The following is a 21,972-nucleotide window of genomic DNA, read 5'->3' on the forward strand; positions in this document are numbered from 1 at the left end:
AGTCACGCAACTCATAACGACTCAACTTTGTTTCCCTTTCCCAGACAACAAAATCTTACGTATTACTTTGTTTACGGCTTTTACCTGTATACGAACTCACCCTGCTTCAAGCAATCCAGCTTGAACACGTATTCAACTCTTCATTAAAGCCAACTCTTCGTTAAGCTCTTTATCAGTAATAGTCGACTGGTACTCCGAGGGCTTCAGGTCTGAGAGCGCTCCGAGGGCTGGTGCATGCGGCTCCTGGTGTTTTTTTTTTTTTTCTATGACCCACGACTGAGTTTAAAATATTCGAATAAACTTCCAAAACTATGTATATTTTTATGCTTCTAACCACCCTTAAATTATTTTAATACAAAATATTTATTTGAAATTAATATCACAAATATCTTCAAGCAAAAGATGTTCGTTATTGCAAGACATATAGTATGTTGACATATGTATGACATGTATAGGTTTCGGTTTAACAACTAAATTTTAAGCTAAAGCGTTGGTATAGGTCTACTAGTCTCTCCAGAAATTTGAAAACTTAGACTAATTTTGCATTTAAATTTATCTTTTCAAAATGGAAGATTCAAAAAGTAGAAGAGAAATTTCTGCATCATTATTTCATCGTTCAGTTATTGTGATCTTTATTCATAAATTAATACCAGACTGCCAGGCCACTAAGTTAAGTGGTACATGTATGCGCTTGTAAAATTTTAAATTTTATACATATTTACTAAAAGATGTCAGCTAACTAGTATTATTATCACACTCAGGATGCTAACATTATTTGGTTCATTTTTACTTCCTTGTACGAAGTAAAAAGGAAGTATTATAATCGCGAAAATTTTCGTTTATCATATTTTAACGAAAATATCCATTTTCACCGCTATCAAATGCAATTTAACGATGTTTTTGCGTGACATCTGTAGGTAAGGACAGAATAAGGGACTCTTTTTCTCCAAACGAATTATAAAACTGATTTAAAATGTATTCAGAAGAGAATTTTTCGTGGCGTCTGTACGTACGTACATATGTATGCATGTATGTATCTCGCATAACTCAAAGACGAATAGCCGCAGAACGTTGAAATTTCGTATGCGAGACTGCTATAACATGCACATATGCACCTCGCTTTTTGGTTGTAATCGGCCACATCAAAACTATATAAATATATGTATGTATATATATATATATATAATTGCGAATTAAATTATGTTTAATCCATTCTGGAATTATCATTTAAGTTATTAAATTATGCTATATATTGACTCAGAAAAGCGTTCACAACTAGTTAAATCAGTTTCTATGCCTTCAATGTCTTTTTGCCGAGTGAGACCAAAAGTAAACTTTCAGTTTTATGCACTGAAACATTTGTCTTCTTGCTCGCTGGCCGAATTGCTTGTTTTGCGTAGAAACTGTAATTTTAATTATAAAAATTTTTTAAAAAAATTTTAACCGTATTTGGTGTTTAACATTTTTCTATATCTTTAAATTTTTAATAAAAATATTTTGTGGTTTTTTTTTTTTTTCCCTTGCCGCGAAGTGAGAACTGAGTTAGTTGAATGCGAAATACATCTCTAATGAAATTCGAGGAAATAAGTGTTTCATATTAGCAGAAAATACTGTCGCCAGTCTGTTTCGGACACAGCAGAATGTACATGCGCATTAGGTAAGCAGTGCTGAATCGTCTGTTTAAAACTGTTTATTTTTACTTGTTTAATTTCTTTATACATGGTTTTAGATTTATTATAGCATTTAAATAGAACATGTGGCAACGATTAGGTAATTCTTCAAATGATATAATATTTTTTTGCATTCTGAGTTATAAAATGAATGGGATCTAAAGCTGTTAATTTAACCTAGCTCCAGAGTATCGCTATGGTAAATAAATATAGTAAGTTTTAAAAAGCGCATTTATTCTAATGTGGTTTATGCACTATCGTCGAAGTAGATTTAATTCAATTCAATACGTTTAAATGGAATGCAGGGAAAATGCGTATAATATAATATTCCGTACAAGGAAGTCATGTGGTGTACACATCAGATTTTTTAAAATTAGAACCCAAGGTTTATTACAATATTTTAAGAGTAATTTAATCATGCATCATTTTGAAACAACCTTATATTTTTCTTCAGTGCAAAGGAGATGTTTAATTTAAGAGTAATGCAATGAAAATAAATAAGAAATTCAGTTATACTCTAAGTTCTGTTGCAGGAAGTTAGTTAGGAAAAACATTCTTCGATTGCTTGCAAGAGATGGAAGTCAAATGAGAAAACTTTCGATTGCGAGTAGGGTAATGCAGGTATAATTGGATTCTTCTACTTCTAGACTGAATATGCAATTAAATTTGGAATCGAATAACTGTTTAAAAATATTCTTCTTGTTTTTAAAACAAATTTTACCCTTTGATTTTACATAGATAACCTTTGCAGTGCCTTTTCAAATAGATTAATGTAGAAATTTGTTCTCAGCTGACATCGGGATTTACTACGCTGAAGCAATACAAAATTAATCTAAAACTGTAATTTCTGATAAACTAATTTAGATAAAATGCTTTAGATAGCTTCTTAGTTGCTTCTTGACTTATATGGGATGTAATATTTCCTTCTGGCAAAAATTTCATGAAACATTGTGGAGTTTGAAGAAATATAATAATGCAATAGAACCCGATATAACATAGGCCCACCAGCGGCCGAGCGGTAAAGTCGCTGAACACTGGTATTTCGGTCCGAGGTTCGAATCCCGCGAACGGACTGGCTGCATGAGCGTTTTCGTGGTTTTCTCCCATGTGTAACGTGTATACGAGCCAGTTCCCTTGTCCTCCACGAAGGCATCCCTCCCCTTAGGCAAATAGCCCTAGTGTGCTTTGACGTAATTAAATAAACCAAACCAAAAGATACAACATAGATTTGGTTCGCTATATGCGAACCAATTTCAATCGAAGATAACCACAAAGTTCATTACATCTAATTTTTATACATATAATGTTTCGTTATAGCCGCATAAATTATTGGTAGATAATGCTTATAGGAAATTTGTCGGGACGAAAGCATTCGTCCAGGGGGTAGTTGATATTACCGAGTTTCTTATACCGGGGATTTGAATTCATTGTAAGAAAAGTTACAGAAAAGAACTATCTATATATAAAACTTATTTATATTTTAAAGAAAACAGTTTTTAATACAAAGTTGAGGATGTACTTTTGATACGGTTATACGTACCAAAAACTGTCTTAAGTAGTTTACTGCTTGCATAATGTCTTACATAAAGTTTCTGAAATAAAAAAGTGATGTGTAGAATGAAAAATCTGTCATTCGTGTCATTCCAGAGATTAATGCAGATTAATAACACACGTAACGGGTTGTTTTTATTTCTCTATAAAAGCATTGAGAAATTTCCCAAAGAATCAATGCTTTAGTTAACGTGCCAATACAATGGTAGTAAAATCTAACTTTATGCTGAATAGTTGGAAGAAACCGAGATCTTACAAATTCCGATGCATGAGAAAATCCAAAGAGTGTCATCTATTGGTATTCATCCGCTGTAAGAAAAAGGAAAATTGCTCTCTATTTGTTATTGAAAAGGATATAAAGACGTTAAAAAATTCAGGCATTAAGCGTTAAGTTCTTGCGATTTGACACTAATATAACCAGAATCAGAGTACAGAAATCAAGTTACGATGAACCTGATGTAACTTGAAAATAAAACTATACCCGTATTGAAATTATAAATAATTAGATTTACTAATTATTACAGGAAATTATATAATAACATATTTTACAAATAACATACTATATACTTAGTATGATAAATGACTGCGATCACTTCATAAACGTCAAGGTTTTTCACTTAATTTCTGTTGTTAAGCTTTGTGAACGAAGTAGTAGAACGATGCAGAACCATTTATGAGCAATTCTTGACAATTATTATCATATTGCTTCAGTAGAAATCTTTTATAAACATCTTATTGGGAAATGCACTTTCGCACAAGTAAGTACGTTCAAGTATTGATACTTATTTCACATCAAATGCATATAATATTCATTGAAAGACATTTAAAGAAATATAGTGTTTTTCCTCTCTCTCTTCTTATCTGAAGGAATAGATTACCCTTAAATTAGTTTTCAAGCTATCTCTGAGTAAATATATAATTGGACAGTGCAGTTCTTTCATCTTTTATCAAATTTTGAAATATTAAGCTGAACTCATCTGTAATATTTTGTGCGTCTGTACAGAGTCTGAAAATTTCAATATTTCTTTTTCGAAATCAACAAAAAATATTGCAAAACGGAAAGTGCTTCCAAACATTTTCCCTGAAGTAATATAAAAACGTTTCAGCTTGTTCTGAAATCCACTGATATAATCCAGGATGTCAGATGTCATTTTGTTCCTAATGTCTAGTCTTGAGTTTATTTAGATGTCCTGTAATAACTACCAATAATACCAAATACCGAAGAAAATTAGGCATAAATTCGGCATTCAACATAGCTCATTCGCACATTGTGCTTAATGTTGGCTTTAGAATTTTTTCAAACAACTGAATAATGACGAATGCAATTTGCATTCAAAATTTTAGCATTTCAGCGTTCAGAAATGAAACAGAATTTGAGTCATAATAAGAACTCAGCGGGCCGTCTTATAGATGGTTCTGATTTAGGGTATTCAGAGAAAATTACTGCAATTTAAACGTAATGGAATTTCTAAAAGTGTTGCTTCCTTTAAAATATTTTCACGGCCTAACGAATATATAATACTAGCTCCAGATTTCAAATTGAGAAGGCTAGCTTTCTGTGAAATGTTTCGATAGTTTTGTAATGGTAATCATTATGTTAGTACATTATTGCTGAGAGAATTAATACGTTCTGAAAACGTTACAAATAACTTTTGACATATTTTAAATGCAGTCAAAAATATAAATTTCTGTGAAAGACTCAGTTCTGATAAATATGCACAATCAAAAACATTAAGATATTTAATTACCTTGTGTTATATTATAAATTATAAGAAACTAACAGTATTGCCTGCATATTATCATTCACAAACTAAATTGCATAGCTTCTTCAAAACTGAATTTGAAGTTGTTTAAAGATGCTTTTTAGTTTTCTAAAATATTTAAGATTTTTAAAATTACGAAGCAAAATTACATCTCTTAATTTTAGGATTAGAAGTTTTTTTAAATCATCGACTTTACTTGCATGTTTATTGAGATTTTATTGATGACAGTAACAGAAAATACAAAGTACATTTATTTTTGAAGATAATACATATTTGCAGAAAATTTTTTCTATGTCAGAAATGTATAATACAGTCTTGTCCTAAAATCGACTGTTGAATCCTAAAATCGAAAATGTTAATTTTCATTTAAAATCTCAATATTCTTCTCATTTTTTCTTACATTTATTAATCAAGATATTATAATGATAGCATTCCATTCATAAGAACAGAGTGAGCTATCAATAAAAAATATTAAAACTTCTTAGAGATGTCAACGTTAGTTTGAGTTTTAAGATTAAGGAAAAACAATTATACTTCATAAAGAACAAAATGTTTGAAGAAAAATATTTATTGGGTTTTATGTAAATCAAACTCATGTTTTTGCTTCTACTTCTAAGTTTTAAAGAAAATACTTTTCATCATTTGTAGAAAGTTTTTAAATAATAGTGTGGATACTTTGTATTTTGGAACCTCTACCCAGGACTTGCAGCACAAAATATTCATCGAATTTATAAATCATTCATGTCTTTTGGACAGCACGCTCTAATTTTTTTTTGGATAAATAAAAAGAAAGAAAGAAGCTTATAGTGTACAGATAGACGATTGGAATTTGATATTTGAAATTGTTCTTAAAATTTAAAACTACTAATCGTTTTAAGAAACTTTATTCTACTAAGCCTTTTTGAAAATTTTGGAATTCATGAAAACTTAAAAACTACTAAGCGTTTTAGGAAGCACTGAGATTTAAAATGCTTTTATGATCGACTTTATTTATATATATATTGCAAGTTTAATAATAACCTGTAAAATCTAGCACTGATTTTTTTTACATGAGTGCTCGAAACATTTTTAAATTTCAGAATTCTTTACTTTAAAAACTTTTAAATGAGAACATCCATATTTTGTTCAAAACCTACAGCTAAATAAGTTATCTAATTGAAATCAGTCATCATTACTTACAGATCACTAATATGTGAAGGCCTACACAAGTCTAAAATGTTTTCTACAAATTCGTAGTGATGATGTGTTCGTAAGATTTCTTGCATTTCAAACTGCAATCATCACGTCTAAACCATTTTCTGACATTTCTTTCGGTTTATATTTCATTATCTTTCAAATCACCATATTGAAATATCTTGCGAAATCCAATTGTTATGCTAAACCATTTATAATTGAAAAAATTGAACTGTTGTAAATGTCTGTAAATTTTAAAATCCTTCACGATTGCATTGTTGTTTTCCTGTATCGTTGTAGTACTGCGAATTGTTTTACTTAGTTATTTCTTGTTTATTTGTTGCTTTTACGATGCTAATTTTAGGGTTTATTTTTAAGTTTAAAAGGCTTTGTGGCCACATGTTATGTACGTAAGTATTTATTTCTTATATAAGGTTGTAGTTCTTTCAATTCTGAGGCCAAAAATTTTCAAGTCGTAAAATAGTTGAAGGAGAATACTAAATATCGGCAAATACGCGCTTGACGGACCTTAGTGATATTTGGCAATTTCTTGCCACCTTGAAAAATTCTTGGAATTTTCGGAAGAGCACACATTTTCGAAACCCTACGACCGGTTCTTCCCGAAGCTTCCAGAAACTTGTGTACGAACATGTAATAACGGCTCGTAGAGCTAGAATGCAGAATGGCTCATAGAGCGAATTGCGATTAGCTGAATTGCGATTTAGGATTTATGCTGAGATTAAGAGCTCACGATATTTTTTATGCGTTATGGAAGAACTGCTTAATATTCGCGTTCCTTTTGAGCTATTTATTGTTATTTAATTTGCTGAACCCTTATAAAAATTGATAATCTTTGTTTCTTATCTCGAATAATTAATCAAAACAATATCAACGGACCCGTAGCCCACAACAGTTAAGCTGACACAAATTCCATCGCACCTTAACTATTTTATAAAATTTCCTGAATTACTTTGTTCAAAATTTTAAAAGAACTAAAAGTAGATAAAGGAAGATTTGATATGTAATTTTTAAACTCAGGGAGGGAAGTTCGCCTTCTTTCCCCTTGCTGTGCGCCACTGAGCAGCGTGGAAGTGCAGAAAAACTTTGAATTAAAATTTTTGAAATTCCAAGTGGTCTTGTACCTACATCGAGGTGCCTAGTATATATTTCCCAATCGTGTCACCATGTAATTTTCAAACATTTTTCTTCATTTACAGTCTTTTAATAAAACAGGTAATTTAATTTACCAGCTATTTACTTATATTTAACTGTCAGCAATTACTTGTATGCAAATTGTAAGCAACTTGACCATACTCCCTTTCTCTCTAAGGAAAGCAATAAAATAAGGAACAGCTTTAGTATAGCCCACCTTCAAAGTTTGGCGAATTTGGTTTGGCACCAAAGCACATGAAATACGTTGTTTTGAAAAATGGTTGCCATCCAGATTTTCGACGAAACTCCGTGTTTAAAAAAATGGTGGCCATCTTGATTTCACCAGAAATCGTGGATAATAGAAATAAGTTTATGACTATTATACACGGTTTTAAAAGAAAGAAATATTAAGAAATGATTAATAAAAATGATTAAGGTTGGATGTAATTTTAAAAACAATACCGGAAACCTTTAGCTATTTCACCTTTAATAAATAATTTGGTGTGACGTCACAATGTATTCTCCATGCTACGCGTAATTTGTATTTGCTCTTTAAAAAAAAATAATGAATTGTTTATTATTGTAAATTAACATCAAATTCTTTAAATTTACATTTCTGAGCTTAGGCGTAACTGAAAATAAGTATAATAAACTGTTAATATTTAAAATTATCATGATACAGTAAGCGAATTCTACCAGTTATTACAGCGATAAAGAACGTCACAGTCTCTCATACTTCATACAGCTTCCATGTTTTCAAAGATTTTTAAGCTTTAGCATTTATACAAATAAAAAAAAGTTTTTTTTAATTAATACTCTGGAAAATATCAATTTTATCATATTTACAAATTAACGTTTTGCTACGTAACAACATAATCCCTTATATACCAGTAAGTAGACAATTTTCATTATTTTCTAAAAATTTTAAACTTCGCATTAATGAAAAACAGGTTCTTAAATTTCTAAATCACATTACATTCTTTGTAGGCAGGCATACTAGAATTCTACACATAAATTAATAAAAAATTTAATTTCTCACAATGAAAGAAAATATTATAAGAAAATAAATACTACAAATTAGGAACACTAAGCAATACTTCACATACACACACACATACAGTGTCTCACAAAAGTGATGGGACACTTGTGCTTTACAAAAGGAAACTGTAGTAAAATAAATTTAAAAAAAACATGTAAAAATTTTTTGTGGGTGTGTTTCATACTTAAATTTAGTAACAATTACTACATAACGTATATTTTCTCAAAATATTAAAATATCAATTTAATAAAAATACAATTGTTTAGAACGGAGCAAAAAATGGCTCACATAAGTGATGGGACACTTACTTTTCCATCAAATATTTATCCAAAAATTTTACTTTATAAAAGGTTTTAATATTTTGTTGGATTTCCTTTTACTTTTAAAACATGATTTAATCTTCTTGGGATGGATTCGATTAATTTGTTTGCGATTTCTGGAGTGATTTTACCCCATTCTTCTTGAAGCACCGATTTTAATTGTTGCTTTGAAGAAATGGTGTGTTTGCGAAATTCTTTCCTGGGTTTTCTCCACACCAAGAGTTTACCGTCAGAATCAAATATATTAAATTTACTCTCATCAGCAAATATAACTTCATTCCAGTAATCAGAATTCTTATTTATGTTGGATTTTGCGAAAGCCAGTCTGAGGTTTCTATTCTTTTCACTCACGAAGAATGTTTTCCTGGCTGCTCTACTGTGATATCCAGCAAATCGAATTACTCTTCCAATAGTCTCAGGATTAACAATTACTCCATATAATGCTTGTAAATCAGCAGCAACTTTAGGAGCACTCATTCTTGGATTTTTTTTAATATTTCGAACGATAATTCGCTTTAGTCCATTTGATAGCTTTGATGGTCGGCCAGGTCTTCTTTATCCTGAATCATATGATTCTTTTTATATCGTTTAATGATATTAAAAACTGTTGAATGACTCAGGTTAACGGTTTTAGCAGTTTCTCTAATAGAATTTCCACGTTCAATATGCAACTTAATAACTAATTTTCGAATTTCAGGCAAAGTTTCTTTTCGTTTAGCATTCATGGCTGCACAGAGATAAAAACACAAAAATTCCAAAACAAACTGGAGAGAAATACTGCAGACGATTGCGATAAATTATTGCCAATTGCTTTGAGTAAAAATAAAAACCCCAAAAAATATTTTTATTGCTTACTTCAGACGATTTTTGTTGCATAGTACGTAGTAGTATCTAATGGTGTCCCATCACTTATGTGAACCATTTTTTGCTCCGTTCTAAACAATTGTATTTTTATTAAATTAATATTGAGAAAATGTATGTGATGTAATAATTGTTATTAAATTTAAGTATGAAACACACCCACAAAAAATTTTTACATGTTTTTTTAATTTATTTTATTACAGTTTCCTTTTGTAAAGCACAAGTGTCCCATCACTTTTGTGAGACACTGTATTATCAAAGAACTCATATTATCAAGTGCGATTACGATTGCAAACACTACGTATTATAATAATGAGGTAAAAGTTACTTATAGGGTCAAAGTTTACAGTTTTGCTACTGTTGAGTAGATCGTCGGGCTATCGATATATATCGTAAGTCGGAAAGCATTATAAACATATCAAAACCAAAACATTAAAATACAATTTAAATGAAAAATGATGTCTTAAATATAATTCACAATTAAAACAACGATACAAATTTAAAATACACACACGATATGTTAAACATTGCATATAAAATACATTACATTACAGCTCGTCATCACACATTATCTCGTTTTCCTTTGTACACAACGATCCGTATTCGCCCGAAAAACATCAAAGCTCGGTGTCCATGTACACATCCATCTATTTCCACCTTAAAAATATCAGAGAATTGCACAACCTCGACATTGCGCACTACATTGGCTCTGCCCATGTACACATCGATCTATTTTCACTTAAAAAACATCCTAGAATTGCACAAACTAGGCACCGCGCACTACATTGGCTTTCCCCATGTACACATCGATCTATTTTCACTTAAAAAACATCCTAGAATTGCGCAAACTAGTCACCGCGCACAACCTCGGCATTGCGCACTACATTCGCTCTGCCCATGTACACATCGATCTATTTTCACTTAAAAAAACATCCTAGAATTGCACAAACTAGGCATCGCGCACAACCTCGGCATTGCGCACTACATTGGTTCTGCCCATGTACACATCGATCTATTTTCACTTAAAAAAACACCCTAGAATTGCACAAACTAGGCACCGCGCACAACCTCGGCATTGCGCACTGCATTGGCTTTGCCCATGTATATAGCGATCTCTTTTTACTTAAAAATCAGAAATTGAATAAACTCTGCATTGCTCATATACTAAGAAATCTGCTTTCACTTAAAAGAAATCGGAGAATTGCAGAAATTCGCGCATAAGCAACTCCATTGATTCACGTTGAAAAAAAAAAAAATTTCTAGAAAAATTGAGCTTACTACAGGCGAATCAAGATCCTAGCCTAATTGATTTCTCAGCCGTACATTTCTTGCAAATACTACCATTCGATGACTTTTTCTGACTAACTAACCAGCATGGTATCTTACATTTTTCACAGAAAACGTTATCCTTCAATAATCGACAATCCATCATAAATCCTCTAAAAAGTTCATACTCTATTGTTAATTCATACATAAAATATCTGTTCCCAAACTTTTACGCTTGTTTGAAAACTCCCACCTTAAATTTTCCTTTATAATCTCCTGATATTTAATTACAACATCACTAACAGCAGTTTTAGAGCAAGCAATAATTAAACGCAAAAATATCACCTCAAGTAGCCAAAAATATATATACAAAATAGTATTCACGGTATCTGAGCGTTAAACAATCGCCAATAACAGTGTTACGAATTGTGTATTTAGATATTAATTTTAGTAGAATTCTAATTTAAAATGTTGTATTTCCTCCTGCAACGCAGCGTGAGACAAATTTTAAGAGAAATCTATACCGGAAAAGTAAGAATACAGGGCACGTGCATTAAACTTTGAGTAAACGGATATGTCGGTAATTTGTATTGAAATTGAATAAATGTAACTGACTACTAAATTAGCTGTAACCGTAATTCCATCCTCTTGTTTACATTGCGTTTGGCGAATAGTATGGGTTACCAGATCATATCATTTATCGCCGCTCTTGGTGATATTTTTTTTTTTTTTTTTTTTTTTGTTTAAAATTCCGGGTGGGCTATACTAAAGCTGTGCCTAAAATAATTAGTTATCCCTGACCTAGAGAATGAAAAGTAGGCACGTCCATCGTGCCCCTGTGTTCACTGTCTGGGCTTATTTAAAGTAAATGATTTGAAATAAAGAGCATTAAATGCTATTTTAAAGTTCTTCTTTTTATTTCTGCCGGTAAGAAATAGGGTGCTACCCTCACGCATCCTAGAAAACAATAGCATCACAGCCAAACATCGACGTACAAGCACCATTGCAACCTGTGATGACCCAGATAGTAAGATTCACTAAAAAAAAACATTTTTTGACACGTGATTATGTGATTATGTGATTACTAGCTTCTAACATAAAGTGTAGTATAAATTAGATGTTACAGTATTTAAAAAAAATATCTGTTTCCAAAATCAGGATAAAAAAAGTATTGAGAATAAAGTTTTAATTTTAATATGCACAGCAGCAATTAAAATAAATGTTGACGAAATATTTTGCTATTTATAATTTTTGTTCTCTGGCATTTTTTATTAAAAGAAATAAAAAATTTTACCAAAGAGAAAAGAAAAAAGGATGAGACGAGAAATATAAGCGAACCTAAAAACAATTTCTTTTTTCCTCCACTTTTATGTAACAGAAAAACTAAACTAAGTGTGGTTACTGTAATCAATCAAAACAACCGTACGAGTAGCTGCCATCATATCCAAATATACGTTTTTAATGAAAAACATTTTGATAAGCAGATTCATAAATTTGATTTTCGTTTAATTTCTTCCAACATGAAATTTAAAATTATGCTTATAGACATTATTAATTACACTTGCATAAGGCAGAGTTAAACTTAGGGCATAAAAACTTCAGATTTAGTTATTCTTTTTAAACGTTACTGACGAAAGATTTGAGAAATAAAACATGACGCACGTTTAATGTTGCTGAAAAGTGAAAATATCAAGCTTCAAAACGAAATCAAAAAGCATTCTATAGTTAGAAAGATAGTTCTACTTTTCTGTATCTTTATTCAAAGAAAATCAATTTCGAACGAAAAGTAAAGCTGAACAGAAAATTAATTTTAAGGGCTTCAAAAAATAAAGAAGGCAGTAAAAAGTGTAGCTTTGTTATGCGACAACTTTTTCTCTTCTAGAAAATATAATAATTTTGATTGTTCGAGTTGAAATGTTTTCTCATTAAAATTGCTTGGAAACTATTTCATATAATTTCAAAAAGACTTATTCAATATCAGACGAATAATACAGTACGATGTAACAGAAGTATACAACATAACAGAAGACTAAATTTCAGTAAATATTGTGCACTGTTACATAGAAAATTTATTATTAATTTCTTTTAAACTGTCTGGTTTACTCCTTAACTTATCTCTCTCTTTACGCAACGGTAATTTTAAAAACTCAGCTTCCTTAACTGTAATTAAACTTAGGTCAGTTCCTGCTTTACGAACGGCTATGAAAGAAATCGCTTTCTGAAATTGCTCTTGCTTTTCTCTTTGAGCACGATTCCTTTTAAAATCAGACTCTAGCCATTTAAAATTAGAATCTTACCAAGAGAATTTAAAAATTTCTAAGTTGGTTAGGCAGTAAAAATTCTCAGTTTGCTAAAATACCAGCTGTTAAATTTGTTTGCAAGTTAATGAGGCTCCTAATTTTATATTGTCAAATACTTTATTTTGTACCGTAGTTATAATAAACTTTTAATTATTGTCTGTTTAGATGCTTATAATTTCTTCATTCTGGGGTTGAAGATACCTTGCCTCAAAACTATAATGTGACTACTTAAATTACAAAAATCAGCTCCATATTGGAAACTTCTAAATAAATGAAGATTTCATTTTTTAAGTGTATTTATTTCAACAAAAGAAACAAAATTAGGAAAAGAGAGAATTTTCATTTCCTTATATAAAATACAAAACAAACTTTTTTCCGACAAAATTAAGCCCCGAAGTTATTATTCATTCTGCTAAATCCACAGTCTATTTTCTTTTCAAATTAAAAGAAGCAATTAATTTGTATTAATGTTAAACTTAAAATTAAATACAAACAAGTAATCATGTTTTTATTTTTTCTGCGGTAAAATTTCAAGAAAAAGTATTTTTTTCACTGTCAAAAGAGCAAAAAAAAAGTGTTTGTTTTATTAAACTAAATTGCCTTATAAATCAGCAAACTTAATTTTGCTCAGAAAGAACAAACGATTAGCGCTAGATTAACAAATGATGCGCAAGTAAGACGAATGTGTATAACCTCTAATTCAAAGAAGCTCCGGATAAAGTATAGGAAACTATATAAAAAAATAAATAATGAAAAATAGTATTAAATTTAGAACAATAAAAGAATTTTTAATAAATCTTTAAAAATGTAGAATAGTTTTATTTATCAATTTTAAGTAACAAAATAAATTTCATCATAATAATTCATAAAGTAATATATCGATTCGGTGCTGCTTACTGTACCAGTGTATGTAGTGTGTCTATGTGATAACTCCGAATATTCATGCTATTCATGTATGTTCACTATTCGTCCATTTGCAGCAACAGTTGTTATTATAACAAGTAATGTAAGTATATTTTTCCTCTATTCTGCGGTTTAAATTTTTTTAATAAAAATTCTCCAAAATGCTAAATATGAGCTGTTAATATAAGTCAGGATTTCAGAAAAGAAAATAAAAATATGAAAATGAGGAAGAAAAATTAAAACAAGAGGATAAATGTTTTAATCATTTTACAAAAAAAAAAAAAAAAAAAAAGGATGTATACATATAAACATTAGTAAATGACCATCAAAAAATGTGATGGGGACACCGTATCACTTCCTCGTAAGGCTTATTAAATTACAATTTGATTTAAACGTACTTCCTCGAATTTATATTACAGATAGATTTCTTATTCAGTCTTCTCACTCCGAGGAAAATGCAAAAATACATAAAAACTCAAAACATCTTCATTAAAAATTGTAGGCTACAAAAATAAACTAAAATAACGAATACAGTTAAAAAATAAATTTTTGCAATTAAAATTAAAGTTTCTATGCAAAAATAAGCAATTCTGGCTAGCGGGTGGAAATAGAAAATTTCTGGCGCACCAAAATGTAGTTAACTTTTGATCCTACTGTGCAGAAAGATATTGCAATTGGTACAACAACTGAATTCACTACTAACAGTTTCATATATAAACAAAATCCGTTTCGTTACGCTTAACTTTACACACACTTTTAATATATTGATAATTCTATAACTATTGCATGCAGATTAACTAAAGGCATAAAAACCTTAGCCAGAATACAAGAACAACATAATTCAATCACTTTTTAAGCAAAAAATGTACAATTTACCAACGTATAAGATTTAAAAAAAACAGAGGTCACCGAGACGGGTAAGGGCCGTTGGTGTATATATATATATGTGTGTGTGTGTGTGTGTGTGTGTATTTATTACGGCCAATGGCAAAAAAATGGAGATGTATAACTAGATGTTATAGCAGCTTATATACAAAATTTCACCGTTCTACGACTAATCGTTTTTGAGTTATATGAGATACATATACACGTGCGTGCAGACGTCATGAAAAAACACCTCCTGAATACATTTTAAATCCATTTTACAATCCGTTTTGGAAAGAAATATCTTTTACTCTGCCCGTATGTGACAGACTTCATGCACAAAAGTGATTCAAATGGATTCTGGACAGGTCAAAATAGATATTTCTGTTGAATTATGCTGTCCGAAATCTTTTGGGATTGCAGTTCTTCCTTTTCTTCGTACAATGAAGTTAAAAGGGTATTTACGTATTAACGTAACTACCTTGGCCTAATCTGGTAATGAATTTTTTACATATGAAAGGTTATAGAGTCATTAAGTTAATCAATGCAGGTAAAATATATGCAGTGCACTCTCCGGAATTCGAACTCCGGAACGAATTACGCGTCGGACATACTTCCAATTACACAACGAAGGCATGCGAAAAGGAGGAAGCGATTAAGGTAAAAGTTTCTTATCGTGTGCTAGTTGACGATCTTCACGACTTTATTAAAAAACATTCCCAACTTCTGGTATTTATTGGAATTGGGCAAACGTTATCAACATATCAAAGGAAAATATAAAGAAATCTAGATCAGCAAACAGCAGAAAGAAAAGAAGAAAACAAAAGTCAAAACAAACAAAGCAATAGTTATGTTACATTTAAGTGGGCAAATATATTTTACTTCCATTACGCAAGATTTCATAAACTGGTACGAAATATATAAGATGTCAAGACATTAATCAAATACTTTTACGAAGTATCTTTTACGAACTTGAACATCGTATTATGCAACTGGCATCAGATTACGTTGGATTATGCAAGTTAACGTAGATAAAACTTACATTAGTGACACTGATATTTAAGAATTTAACGATGAGTTGACATAATTTAATTTAACGGCAAGACTGCGTATAAGTAATGAAAAGGAGATAGATCTTTCTGTGTTTTAAAACGAGCTAAAATTATTAAAAAAATTCAATAGGAAAAGCTAGGTCTTTAGCAATGCTTATTATGAAAACGATAATGTCGAATATGTAGATTGTAAAGATAGTATTGATTAATCTCCTGGAATAAATATCTGAAAATGAAAGATTTTAATTTATAAAAGTTGATTAATAGCAGTAATCACATAAATTTTTATGCGTTTTATATTATACCAAAAATTAATAAAAAATTTATGTGGTACTATTTAAGATTTCATTAGAAGTAACTTAATGTAAATAAGGCTCTCAGTTTAAAATATGTCTAGCCCCGCGTGAACTTTAATCGCCCACTGGACTAAATACTGTTGCCAGGTAAACTTTCGAAGTCAGATCTTAGTTTCTACATATAAGGGTGCAATCTACATGCTTCCAAGTTCATTAGAAAGAAATGATTATCAAGAATTTTGGCGGCTATCTTACTAGAAAATTACATGTTTTTATAGTATATAATTATTTAACATTCATTTATTAAGCTTCCAGCACGCGCGCTTGGAAATTTTACATGAGCACGCGCGTCGTATTTTTACGACATCCGTTATTTTACCGATTTTGGCACGGAAAACGACAGAAATGAGTGAATATTGATAATAAATTTGTTTAGAAATAAAATATAAATCTTATTATTGCAAAATACAAATGATATCACATACAAATATAAGTAAATAATTTTTAAGTTCTTATGTTAGTGAGATGGAAATGCAATGATGAATTTCATTATAGAAAATTTTTAATTTATTATTTAATACGAGTAATTATATTTTAAAATCGAAGCTAATTTTAATATTCATCAAAGACAAGTATAGACAATAAAAAAGGTGTTGGTGGTGTATTTAATTATGGCAAAGAACACGAGGGCTATCTGCTTAAAGGGAGGGATGCCTTCGTGGAGGATTTTCTAAGGGAAACTGGCTCGTATACACGTTACACATGGGGAAAACCACGAAAACGCCCATGCAGCCAGCCCGTTCGCGGGATTCGAACCTCGGACCGAACTACCAGTGTTCAGCGACTTTACCGCTCGGCCGCTGGTGGGCCCAATAAAAAAGGAAAAACACCTTGGTAGGAAAAAAAGTAAGTTTAGCATTACTTACTTCTGCAAGGAAATTTACTTCTTACTGGTTACAAAAACGCATTTTAAACTAACTTTAATGTTTTTATTTATTTCTAAAAAATAGAAATAAAATAAAATAAGGAATGGAAATCGCTATTGTTCTTCCATCCAAACGTTTCCGTATCTTCCTTTTCTTCATCAGATAATTCTTGAAGAATCGGAGCAAAATCAGCTGGTCGCACATATGTTTTTGCCATGAAACCCGATATAAAATTTACAGAGCTAAATGTATTCAAATTAAAATAATACATGGCAATTAATAACACAAAATAACAAAATAATTTCCGAATTTTAAAACACGACCACGCGCGTATCGTAACTTTTATGAAAAAGCTGCCACGTAGCACAAAAGCCCAGTTAAAAAAAAAAAAGTCAAATGACTTCCTGTTGCCACATTTCATGATGTGGGGAAGGGTAGAAAGGAGGAATAGAAATGACCTTCAGACGTCTCAGCTGCGATATGCGAAAATTGTGCATTAAAAACTGAATTTGTAGTAAGTTTTTCGCATACGCGCGTGCCGGAAGGTTAAGGAAGGAACATGTAATCAAATGATACTCTAATAGCGATCAAATAAAGCAGAATCAGAAATTGCCAACTGATGAAGAACTTCTATCAAAATCTGGGATTTTTAATCTTTTTGCCTTCTTAAGTAAATTTTCATCAGCCATAAGAAATACTCTGCTGCGCATTCAAAGGAACATAATAGCATCCAGGTATTCTAAAATTGCCTAAGGAATAAAAGTAAATATATAAACTTAAGCCGAGTATGGGAAGCATATATAATAAAGACACATAGTCCTAAATATACTAATTTCACATGCATTACCATAGAATGCTAATCTAGAAAGAGGTCACATATCTCACGGACCTTCAAATTCATTATTGAAGAATATTTTTAGAGATTGAAGATGACAAGATGACAAGGGAATTAGCGTTTGCGTTAAACTATCTTCTAAAGATTTATAACATTTATAAAGATTTATAATATTTATTATTATATTTTAGCGTCATAAGTAACATATTTTAAAATATTCCATTAACGAATACATAGTACAGTTGAATCATAGCACCATTTTATTTAGTTATCAAAAATGGTTTATTCTTCTACACAGTCAAAGAACTCATATTTTAGTGCCTCACAACGGTTACCCTTGTTATTTCATCTATACTTCATTTTCCTCTTCCCTTTTTCTGTGATTTTCTATTTTCTTCTACTAGATTGCCTTGGTCTTTATAAGATCTTACAGTTCTTACCGTTATTACTTTCTTGCGTCTGCACTCCTCATGTTCCCTTCATTTATATTTTAAAACTCTTAAACACCATAAGTAACTTCAGAGGCTAATTATTTTTGCGTCAGGGTTGGAAGGCTATTACTATTTTACAATAGTAAGTCACCATAAATTATCATTAAATTTAATTTATCCCAACTCTCGCCGTGTGAAATTCACTGTGTCAAAACTGTTCAAAAGTGTGAGTTTCTTCACCTTATAAAGTCAAATGTATTCCTTCCCTTTTCCAAGGATGATCTGCAGAAATTTCCGTGTGATGATGCGCAAATAGACCTCAGCAGAAATAATTTACATACGCATAATCGTAAGTTCAGTGTATTGTCAACTTCAGTGACTCACCACTGACAGATTTCCGCACGGAATACCACAATTCACTTAAGAATGCTTTATAAAATATTTTAAATATAATTAGAGCGTTTAACGGTTTTGATTTAGTAGCTTAGAAACTTCTAGCTTGTTTAATATAAAACATATCCAACATAATCTATCAAAGACATTTAAAACTATCTACTGAAAAGATTTGTTTCACAGTTTGCTGTATACAAGTGCAGCTAAGGATTTTTTTTTTTTTTTTTTTTTTTTGCAGGGGAACTGTTAAACACGTTTGTGAATCAGTGCTATTTTTCCCCACCATTTCTGTTAAGACAGATTTCGATTAAGCGAAGTTTTGCTGTAATTTCTGAAGAACAGTGAGTATCTACCTAAATATAACAAATGACTGAGATTCAAAATACTCATGAAACTATTTATGTATAAATATTATATACAATAATGTAAAACTTATATAATATCTAACCTTTTTTTGTTATCATACAAAATTTAATACAAAATTTTAATTTAAAAATAGATCTCAGAGTGTAATCTGGCGATTTCTCACACAGGCGTGAAAATGGATATAGCAGGGTCTAAGTAGCCTTTTTATTTATCACAACTTTTAAACAAAAAGGCATGCACTTAGTGCTCAAAAAATGCCGACTACTTGCAGCGAGAGCTTAAAATTTAACAATAATTTTGAAAGGTAAGAAGTGGTTAACCATTAATTTAACCTAGAATACTGACTCAGCTAGTTATACCGACGATAGACTAACTAAATTGCCAGAATGCGTAGCCGCTACAAAGTTAACAGCTGGAGGACAAAACAGCAAACGTGCGCAATACTAATGAAATCACGCTCTGTCTTTAAACTATTCGTTTCACTCGTTTTAATACGCTCTTTCAACCCCTTAATTTGCATCATAGCGAGGAAATGCGAGGGTAAATAGTGAATTCATAAAAGGTACCCAAATTAAAATAACTGGTTAGTGAACTAAGGGAAACCTTACAAACCTAATAGTTAATTTTAACTTAAGCCATGTGATTAGTAGTTCACAGGCTATTCGAAAAGTTCGATTGACGGGGTGAAAAACGGTCCAGGTGGCAATATTGTGAATTCAATTAAAATGAACTTAAATTATAAATAAATCAATAAAAGATTTCGTTCTGCTCTTAATCTATCTAAAACTGAAAACGGGTTTGTATAAAATTTACTGTGAGCCAAATGCTATTATTATCCCCTGAGTTGATAGTGTTTAACTTGCTATGATCAGAAGTGTTTGGTCTGATGGAGTTGCAAGAATTGTAACAGAAAACTCATGCTACTGTATCCTCAAGGATTCTTTAGCTTATGGTCTCCAAAATAAAAGCCCCTGTTAAATCAATTATGTTCCCCATATTCATGGAAAAGCCTCTAATTTCCACTATACCTATCTGTACTGCGTTTCATTCCTTTCTCGAATTTCGTAAATACTCTCTTTGAACGTTTTCAACGTCTTTTCTGTCGTTTTTTTCTCTCTGCTGCTTTCAGTTTAAGAATTTTATATTCATAGCTTTAACCAAATATTCATTCTTCGCTTCTTTGGTGCATAATTGAATTCTTCTTTTAATCCAATTTTAATATCAATAACTTTGAAACAGCGGTGGGAAAACAAATTCGAAGGTATCAGCTGTGAGAAGTCTACGACACATTTTATAAAATAATGAGCATTATTTTTATAAAGCAGTAAAACATGAAGCGCAAAATCAGCGTTTTAAAACTAAAGATTTTCAGTAATAGTTTCAGCATAAAGCAATGAATGTTAAAGAATCCACTAAATGAAAATAAGCATTCTATTACAATACAGATCATATTCTAATCACAGAAATGTGCTTAGTACTTAGTGAAGAGGAAATTAGAATTTGAAATTAAATCTGCGCTTTAATTCCGATGAAGAAAGATACGTCGGTTTCAGCATGAACATAAAGATGAATCACAGCAACCTCCTTAAAATAAATTTAGTGTTACCTCTTTCATACATTTTTAGATATTGCGTGGACATTCTTGAATGAACGTTTTTAACTTTTAAGATTGCACAATGGCAACTTAAGTTTCCGATACAATTGACCAAAAACTGATAAAGAATATCTATGAAAACACTATTTCGAAAAACAGTTTTGGGGAAAAATATCTGAAGACATGTGCTTTTAAAAATATTTACATAGTTAAATAATACGCAAAATCAATTTGAGATTCTGCAGTTACAACTAGCCATTTATTTTTCTAACTTATCCCTTTCATTAATAATGCTATTCACTTTGCGTTTTAGAAAATGCGTTAAAATAAAATTAATTAATAATTATTTAAAAACGAATACGTCACAAAAAAAGGTTTATGAAACTTGCAATAAGAAGAGCTCAAGATTTTGTTTAAACAGAATTACACGTAAAGGAAATAATTTCTACTTTCATTCATCTAAAATTCAGATGCAAAAACAAAGTTATTTATTATTTATACAATTAAATTTATGAATATATTAAATAGAAATGTTTAATTTGTTTTTAAATTATATATTTTTGATGAAATTAGAATTTAATTTTTTAAAATACGGTTTTGTTGCCTTAGTTCGTTTAAATGTACTTCTATCATTAATATAAAATGAAAATTAACAAAGCTGAGCTTGAAATTCGCTTTCTTTTTATCGCAAAGCCGAATGCCGAAAACCCTAACGCTGGCTCTGTTTACTGCGTCATTCTGAGCTTACACTTTTATTCCGTGAATGAAAAAACACTATATAAACGCTCATAAGTATTAACATATTTCTGCATACAATTCATATCTGAGATAGTGTTTCAACTACAGAAGCAAGTAATTTTTTATTTTTTAATTGGACAATTGTAATCTAAAATAAAATTCATAAAAACCACCAACTAATAATAAAACAATTTAGAATATATAGATGCATTAAGAGGTAATGATTTCTAAATGAAGCGAGAGATAAGAATTATAATGCATTATACACAATTTAGAAATCAAATTTTTACATCTGTATTTTTTGAAAACTGGATAGACAGCTCTATTTAAACAATGTAGAAAGTTATATATTTATTTCGCTTTCGCCGATTAAATTTTAAATTCCTGAAGAAAATCTTAAAAATTATTTTACATCATTGTTAACCATTTTCGAAATCACATTTAAAACAAATACGACTGGAACCTATAACCCATATTTT

The 21,972-nt window shown here is 30.5% G+C and overlaps 1 protein-coding gene across 1 annotated transcript in view; it reads right to left on the reverse strand.

The window, feature by feature from the left end:
• LOC118194922 (neurensin-1-like) overlaps positions 1-21,972 on the reverse strand; it is a 516,553-nt gene that overhangs the window by 493,623 nt on the left and 958 nt on the right. The window lies entirely within an intron of this gene.

Source organism: Stegodyphus dumicola, chromosome 7 (genome assembly GCF_044657685.1).
Source record: "Stegodyphus dumicola isolate Sdum_Otavi_A_Nest chromosome 7, ASM4465768v1".
NCBI lineage: Eukaryota > Metazoa > Arthropoda > Arachnida > Araneae > Eresidae > Stegodyphus > Stegodyphus dumicola.